Source organism: Coregonus lavaretus, assembly GCF_964263955.1.
Source record: "Coregonus lavaretus genome assembly, chromosome: 13".
NCBI classification, from domain to species: Eukaryota; Metazoa; Chordata; class Actinopteri; order Salmoniformes; family Salmonidae; genus Coregonus; species Coregonus lavaretus.
This window is the reverse complement of record NC_140000.1, coordinates 27448660-27458240: the sequence shown is the minus strand read 5'-3', so window position 1 is coordinate 27458240 and position 9581 is coordinate 27448660.

Genomic DNA, 9581 nt, shown 5'->3' with positions numbered 1-9581 from the left:
GACTCCATAGCCCCAGTGAGAGATGTTTGGTGATCATGGTATATAGAGATACAGGCAATGTGATGGGAGTTTCTTTGAAATCAGTTACTGGTTCTGGAATCCCCCCAAACAACATTGCGCTATGGCAATGTGCCACAACTCTTTCAGATCGATAGTTTTTTACTCTTGTAATGCAATCAATGGGTCATGTCCGATGTCATACTCTGGTGCTTCGCCTCTGTAATTAAGTTGTCCCTGCCAGTTGACACTATTTTTATCCATTTACAAGAAATCAATTACTCTGGCCTGTTGCAATTGAAGTCAGTAAATTCAGGAAGTGATTTGAATTTAAAATCCAAACATTTTACAACTTTTGACATAAATAGCTTCTCCTTTTCAGTTTGAGAAGTCATTGAAAATAGATTCCCTTTTTCAATCATTTAATTGGAATTTCAGTTTACTTTAAATTGACTGCCTTCAATTCGAATTGAGCCTAAACCTGATTACCACAGATGTTAAGGGTATATTCAAAACTTGCAGTCTGTTTTTTTTGTCCAGGAATTGGCTTAATCTGGGTCCTGCAACTCGACCCGAAAACAGTTACAAAACAGTGTTTTATAAAGCAGTTACAAAATGAAATGCAGTTCTGATTCTTGTACATATTAGCCTACATATAGTCTCATGTCAGGGTCAGAAAGCACAACTTTCTTTGTGGTTGTCCTTTAATCAGATCATACTATCATTATTTCCAAAGGAATGGATGTCGATGAGATTTCGATAATCAACTTTGGTCAATGCACAGTGCAGTTACATGGTCGCCTACGGTGTGTCTGTTATTGTCTAACAACAAGCAGACTAACACCAATAGGAGTTTGCCAATCTGTGTGATGTGCAATTGATGTCTATTAGGGATAGGCACGAGTACTCGATACAAGGTTTATATTCTATTACCATTAATCAAATTCCTGTACACTAAATTTACAAATGTAACTATACTGAACAAAAATATAAATGCAACATGTAAAGTGTTGGTCCCATGTTTCATGAGCTGAAATAAAAGATCCTAGAATGGATCAGCTTAATATTGCAGATAGATTGTATCTTCTATCAATGTAATTGTCTGCATCACTTCCAATCCCCCATGTTTTTTATATATATACTCCCCTTTATAACTTTTCAACCCCGCCATCCTTTCCCTACTTGGAGTAAATTAGTGAACAACAATGCCCAGGCCTCTACTTCCAGTCTATACTTACTATCTACACCTTATGGACATAGTTATTTTTACAATAATTCTATTACAGTGGGGGAAAAAAGTATTTAGTCAGCCACCAATTGTGCAAGTTCTCCCACTTAAAAAGATGAGAGAGGCCTGTAATTTTCATCATAGGTACACGTCAACTATGACAGACAAATTTGAGGAAAAAAAATCCAGAAAATCACATTGTAGGATTTTTTATGAATTTATTTGCAAATGATGGTGGAAAATAAGTATTTGGTCACCTACAAACAAGCAAGATTTCTGGCTCTCACAGACCTGTAACTTCTTTAAGAGGCTCCTGTCCTCCACTCGTTACCTGTATTAATGGCACCTGTTTGAACTTGTTATCAGTATAAAAGACACCTGTCCACAACCTCAAACAGTCACACTCCAAACTCCACTATGGCCAAGACCAAAGAGCTGTCAAAGGACACCAGAAACAAAATTGTAGACCTGCACCAGGCTGGGAAGACTGAATCTGCAATAGGTAAGCAGCTTGGTTTGAAGAAATCAACTGTGGGAGCAATTATTAGGAAATGGAAGACATACAAGACCACTGATAATCTCCCTCGATCTGGGGCTCCACGCAAGATCTCACCCCGTGGGGTCAAAATGATCACAAGAACGGTGAGCAAAAATCCCAGAACCACACGGGGGGACCTAGTGAATGACCTGCAGAGAGCTGGGACCAAAGTAACAAAGCCTACTATCAGTAACACACTACGCCGCCAGGGACTCAAATCCTGCAGTGCCAGACGTGTCCCCCTGCTTAAGCCAGTACATGTCCAGGCCCGTCTGAAGTTTGCTAGAGTGCATTTGGATGATCCAGAAGAGGATTGGGAGAATGTCATATGGTCAGATGAAACCAAAATATAACTTTTTGGTAAAAACTCAACTCGTCGTGTTTGGAGGACAAATAATGCTGAGTTGCATCCAAAGAACACCATACCTACTGTGAAGCATGGGGGTGGAAACATCATGCTTTGGGGCTGTTTTTCTGCAAAGCGACCAGGACGACTGATCCGTGTAAAGGAAAGAATGAATGGGGCCATGTATCGTGAGATTTTGAGTGAAAACCTCCTTCCATCAGCAAGGGCATTGAAGATGAAACGTGGCTGGGTCTTTCAGCATGACAATGATCCCGAACACCGTCCGGGCAACGAAGGAGTGGCTTCGTAAGAAGCATTTCAAGGTCCTGGAGTGGCCTAGCCAGTCTCCAGATCTCAACCCCATAGAAAATCTTTGGAGGGAGTTGAAAGTCCGTGTTGCCCAGCGACAGCCCCAAAACATCACTGCTCTAGAGGAGATCTGCATGGAGGAATGGGCCAAAATACCAGCAACAGTGTGTGAAAACCTTGTGAAGACTTACAGAAAACGTTTGACCTGTGTCATTGCCAACAAAGGGTATATAACAAAGTATTGAGAAACTTTTGTTATTGACCAAATACTTATTTTCCACCATAATTTGCAAATAAATTCATAAATCCTACAATGTGATTTTCTGGAGAAAAAAATTCTCATTTTGTCTGTCATAGTTGACGTGTACCTATGATGAAAATTACAGGCCTCATCTTTTTAAGTGAGAGAACTTGCACAATTGGTGGCTGACTAAATACTTTTTTTCCCCACTATATATACAGTGGGGAGAACAAGTATTTGATACACTGCCGATTTTGCAGGTTTTCCTACTTACAAAGCATGTAGAGGTCTGTAATTTTTATCATAGGTACACTTCAACTGTGAGAGACAGAATCAAAAAAAAAAAAAAATCCAGAAAATCACATTGTATGATTTTTAAGTAATTAATTTGCATTTTATTGCATGACATAAGTATTTGATCACCTACCAACCAGTAAGAATTCCGGCTCTCACAGACCTGTTAATTTTTCTTTAAGAAGCCCTCCTGTTCTCCACTCATTACCTGTATTAACTGCACCTGTTTGAACTCGTTACCTGTATAAAAGACACCTGTCCACACACTCAATCAAACAGACTCCAACCTCTCCACAATGGCCAAGACCAGAGAGCTGTGTAAGGACATCAGGGATAAAATTGTAGACCTGCACAAGGCTGGGATGGGCTACAGGACAATAGGCAAGCAGCTTGGTCAGAAGGCAACAACTGTTGGCGCAATTATTAGAAAATGGAAGAAGTTCAAGATGACAGTCAATCACCCTCGGTCTGGGGCTCCATGCAAGATCTCACCTCGTGGGGCATCAATGATCATGAGGAAGGTGAGGGATCAGCCCAGAACTACACGGCAGGACCTGGTCAATGACCTGAAGAGAGCTGGGACCACAGTCTCAAAGAAAACCATTAGTAACACACTACGCCGTCATGGATTAAAATCCTGCAGCGCACTCAAGGTCCCCCTGCTCAAGCCAGCACATGTCCAGGCCCGTCTGAAGTTTGCCAATGACCATCTGGATGATCCAGAGGAGGAATGGGAGAAGGTCATGTGGTCTGATGAGACAAAAATAGAGCTTTTTGGTCTAAACTCCACTTGCCGTGTTTGGAGGAAGAAGAAGGATGAGTACAACCCCAAGAACACCATCCCAACCGTGAAGCATGGAGGTGGAAACATCATTCTTTGGGGATGCTTTTCTGCAAAGGGGACAGGACGACTGCACCGTATTGAGGGAAGGATGGATGGGGCCATGGATCGCAAGATCTTGGCCAACAACCTCCTTCCCTCAGTAAGAGCATTGAAGATGGGTCGTGGCTGGGTCTTCCAGCATGACAACGACCCGAAACACACAGCCAGGGCAACTAAGGAGTGGCTCCGTAAGAAGCATCTCAAGGTCCTGGAGTGACCTAGCCAGTCTCCAGACCTGAAACCAATAGAACATCTTTGGAGGGAGCTGAAAGTCTGTATTGCCCAGCGACAGCCCCAAAACCTGAAGGATCTGGAGAAGGTCTGTATGGAGTAGTGGGCCAAAATCCCTGCTGCAGTGTGTGCAAACCTGGTCAAGACCTACAGGAAACGTATGATCTCTGTAATTGCAAACAAAGGTTTCTGTACCAAATATTAAGTTCTGCTTTTCTGATGTATCAAATACTTATGTCATGCAATAAAATGCAAATGAATTACTTAAAAATCATTCAATGTGATTTTCTGGATTTTTGTTTTAGATTCCGTCTCTCACAGTTGAAGTGTACCTATGATAAAAATTACAGACCTCTACAAGCTTTGTAAGTACGAAAACCTGCAAAATCGGCAGTGTATCAAATACTTGTTCTCCCCACTGTATATATATATTTTTTTTGCTCCTGAACTACTTCTACTCTCAACCTCTCCGATCATTTTCATGATGTCCATCCGGTTTGCTTCTATATGCCATATCTTTCTAACTGTGCTCTTTCCCAAAAGCTCCCAACATACAACCTATATACTTATTATGGACACAGTATGCTTACATTATTAGCTATCTTTATTATTTGTTATTAGTCCCATCCTTCAACTCTATTCAACACCTCCCATCTATCTCTTAACACCATCCATATAGGATTTCTATTTGCCATATATATTTCAACCGTACTGTGATGTTTTACAAAAGTTCTGAACCTTTCTATTCTCATTGCTTCTACAGATTGTGAATTAAAAATAAACATTTTTGCTAAAAGTATTATTATATTATTGATTGATTGACTGACTTTTCAGATCACCCAGTAATGCTATCTGCAAGGTTAGCTCCAGGTAAATATTGCAATCCTTTAGCCATTCCTGGACCTGTGTCCAAAAACAAGCTACAAATGGACAGAACCAAAACAAATGATCTAATGATTCTGTCTCTTCACAGCAACATCTGCAGAGCTGGAAAGATTGTATCCCCCATATAAATAACAAGAATTTTATATAAGTAGCAAGAATTTTATATAATTTAAATTGAAAGATTCTAATTTTTGAATCCAGTGTCGTTTTGCGTGTCAGTTCATAAACACTATGCCATGGGATCGGTACGTCAAAGATCTCTTCCCAACTATTTTGCAATCTATATGGGACGGCTGTCAATCCTTTGGTCCTTAAGTGAAACTGATATACTTTTTTATTTATCACAGTTTTCCTTAACCAATTATGTTCTTTAATGCAAGGCCGACAGACAAGTTCCTTACTTTCTCCCCCTTCCACTTTCCTCTTCCACTTTTGCGGTAAGGCTGCAATTATTTGGTTGTAATTTTGGGTAGAGCAGACATTTCCATATGTTTTTGTTAGCTGCATGTGCGACAACTCCACCAGTCCTACCGATGATATCATTTACGAAGATTATACCTTTTTTAAACATTCTGTCAAAAAATAAAGTTTTTTTGTCAATTAGTATATTTGAATTTAACCACAATATTTGTTGCATTATTTGTTCCGTAGTTTCTGGAGGATTAAATTGAAATTGCAACCAACTTTCTATGGCTTGTTTTAGAAATAGTGATATTTGGGAGATGATTTCCTTTTCAAATAACTGCAAATGAGTTGTTGTAATCTGAATAAAGGGGAAAAGGCCTTTCTTGAACATTGGGTGAGACAATCTTACTAATTTGCTTGAGAATCAGTTCGGATTTAAGTATAACTTTTGTATGACTGAAGCTTTTAGTGATAGGTCTAATACTTTAATATTTAATAATTTCTGTCCTCCGAATTCATATTCATTATATAAATATGCCCTTTTAATTTTGTCTGGCTTGCCGTTCCAAATAAAATTGATTTTTTTTTTCTCATATAATTTAAAAAACTGTTCGCTAGGCGTAGGCAAGACCATAAGCAAATAGGTAAACTGGGATAATACTAAAGAGTTAATCAGGGTGATTTTTCCACAAATTGACAGGTATTTTCCTTTCCATGGTAGTAAAATCTTATCTATTTTTGCTAACTTTCTATTAAAATGTATTGAAGAGAGATCATTTATTTCCTTTGGGATATGTATTCCGAGTATATCCACATCACCATCAGACCATTTTATTGGTAAACTACATGGTAATGTAAAAATTTTATTTTTTAGTGATCCAATACGTAATATAGTACATTTGTCATAATTTGGTTGTAATCCAGAGAGGTTAGAAAATGTATCTAGATTCTCTATGAGGCTGTGGAGGGATTCTAGTTGTGGATTTAAAAGAAAACATGAATCATCAGCATACAATGACACCTTTGTTTTTAAGCCCTGTATATCTAATCCTCTGATATTATTATTGGATCTGATTTTAATAGCTAACATCTCGATGGCCACAATAAATAGATATGCCGATTAGTGGACAACCTTGTTTCACTCCTCTTGACAGTTTAAAACTTTCTGAGAAATAGCCATTATTTACTATTTTACACCTAGGGTTACTATACACAAGTAATTAATTTGCATTTTATTGCATGACATAAGTATTTGATCACCTACCAACCAGTAAGAATTCCGGCTCTCACAGACCTGTTAGTTTTTCTTTAAAAAGCCCTCCTGTTCTCCACTCATTACCTGTATTAACTGCACCTGTTTGAACTTGTTACCTGTATAAAAGACACCTGTCCACACACTCAATCAAACAGACTCCAACCTCTCCACAATGGCCAAGACCAGAGAGCTGTGTAAGGACATCAGGGATAAAATTGTAGACCTGCACAAGGCTGGGATGGGCTACAGGACAATAGGCAAGCAGCTTGGTGAGAAGGAAACAATTGTTGGCGCAATTATTAGCAAATGGAAGAAGTTCAAAATGACGGTCAATCACCCTCGGTCTGGGGCTCCATGCAAGATCTCACCTTGTGGGGCATCAATGATCATGAGGAAGGTGAGGGATCAGCCCAGAACTACACGGCAGGACCTGGTCAATGACCTGAAGAGAGCTGGGACCACAGTCTCAAAGAAAACCATTAGTAACACACTATGCCGTCATGGATTAAAATCCTGCAGCGCACGCAAGGTCCCCCTGCTCAAGCCAGCGCATGTCCAGGCCCGTCTGAAGTTTGCCAATGACCATCTGAATGATCCAGAGGAGGAATGGGAGAAGGTCATGTGGTCTGATGAGACAAAAATAGAGCTTTTTGGTCTAAACTCCACTCGCCGTGTTTGGAGGAAGAAGAAGGATGAGTACAACCCCAAGAGCACCATCCCAACCGTGAAGCATGGAGGTGGAAACGTCATTCTTTGGGGATGCTTTTCTGCAAAGGGGACAGGACGACTGCACCGTATTGAGGGGAGGATGGATGGGGCCATGTATCTTGGCCAACAACCTCCTTCCCTCAGTAAGAGCATTGAAGATGGGTCGTGGCTGGGTCTTCCAGCATGACAACGACCCGAAACACACAGCCAGGGCAACTAAGGAGTGGCTACGTAAGAAGCATCTCAAGGTCCTGGAGTGGCCTAGCCAGTCTCCAGACCTGAACCCAATAGAAAATCTTTGGAGGGAGCTGAAAGTCCGTATTGCCCAGCGACAGCCCCGAAACCTGTAGCTTCTGGAGAAGGTCTGTATGGAGGAGTGGGCCAAAATCCCTGCTGCAGAGTGTGCAAACCTGGTCAAGACCTACAGGAAACGTATGATCTCTGTAATTGCAAACAAAGGTTTCTGTACCAAATATTAAGTTCTGCTTTTCTGATGTATCAAATACTTATGTCATGCAATAAAATGCAAATGAATTACTTATAAATCATACAATGTGATTTTCTGGATTTTTGTTTTAGATTCCGTCTCTCACAGTTGAAGTGTACCTATGATAAAAATTACAGACCTCTACATGCTTTGTAAGTAGGGAAACCTGCAAAATCGGCAGTGTATCAAATACTTGTTCTCCCCACTGTATATATAAACCCCAGTCGAACTTTATCAAATGCCTTTTCGAAGTCTGCTATGAATAGCAGGCCTGGTTTCCCATATTTTCCATAGTGTTCTATTGTTTCCAATACTTGCCTTATTATCTCCAATGTATCTTCCATGTAAAAAAAAAAAAACCTGTCTGATTAGAATGAATAATATCCGACAATACATGTTTTATTCTATGCGCTATACATTTTGCTAGAATTTTTTCATCACAACACTGAAGTGTAAGGGGCCTCCAATTTTGTAAATGGACTGAATCTTTATATTTTCCACTTGTATCCTGTTTGAGTAATAATGAGATCAGACCTTCTTCTTGAGTGTCAGATAATTACAATTATAACTGGCTATACTTATTTCACCATACACCAAGATCCTAGAAAGTTTCCATATGCACAAAAAAATGTATCTCTCTCAAATTTTGTGCACAAATTGGTTTACATCCTTGTGAGTGAGCATTTCTCATTTGCCAAGATAATCCATCCACCTGACAGGTGTGGCATATCAAGAAACTGATTAAACAGCATGAGGTGCACCCTGTGCTGGGGACAATAAAAGGCCACTCTAAAATGTGCAGTTTTGTCACAGAACACAATGCCACAGATGTCTCAAGTTTTGACGGAGCGTGCAATTGGCATGCTGACTGCAGGAATGTCGACTAGAGCTGTTGCCAGAGAATTGAATGTTCATTTCTCTACCATAAGCCGCCTCGACCTCGTTTTAGAGAATTTGGCAGTACGTCCAACCAGCCTCACAACCGCAAACCACGTGTAACCACGCCAGCCCAGGACCCCACATCAGGCTTCTTCATCTGCGGGATCGTCTGAGACCAGCCACCCGGACAGCTGATGAAACTGAGGAGTATTTCTGTCTGTAATAAAGCCCTTTTGTGGGGAAAAACTCATTCTGATTGGCAGGGCCTGGCTCCCAATTGGTTGGGACTGCCCTCCCAGGCTGTGCCCCTGCCCAGTCATGTGAAATCCATACATTAGGGCCTAATTTATTATAATTGACTGATTTCCTTATATGAACTGTAACTCAGTAAAATCATTGAAATTGTTGCGTTTCTATTTTTGTTCAGTATATTTAGCAGATTAAATGTATAAGCACTGCCACCATTTCAAACTCTTTTTTGTGGAGTGTATCAAGTGCAGTGAAAATACATTGTTTTGTTTTCAGTTGTGTTTCAGAACAACCAGTCATTGGAACAACCAATAGAATACAGGAAACATGTTTCCTTCAACCCCGTTTCATTTAAAACTAATATGAGCGTACTCAAAATCATTTTCATGAGTACTCGAACACAGACATTATTTCAAATGCTATCCCGAATGTCTGTCACTAACACTTTCCAGCTTTCCAAAGCACCTGCCACACATTCATTTTAAATTTGGCAGAAGAATCAATTAAATATCTCTACTGGCCCAAATCCAAACATTTACTACTAGTAGCTCCCCATGATAAGTAAGCCAGATTGTGCAGGTCATTAATTAGAGCACGACAAAGGGAAACTGAAAATATTGGTTCTCAGTACGAAACCTTAACCCCA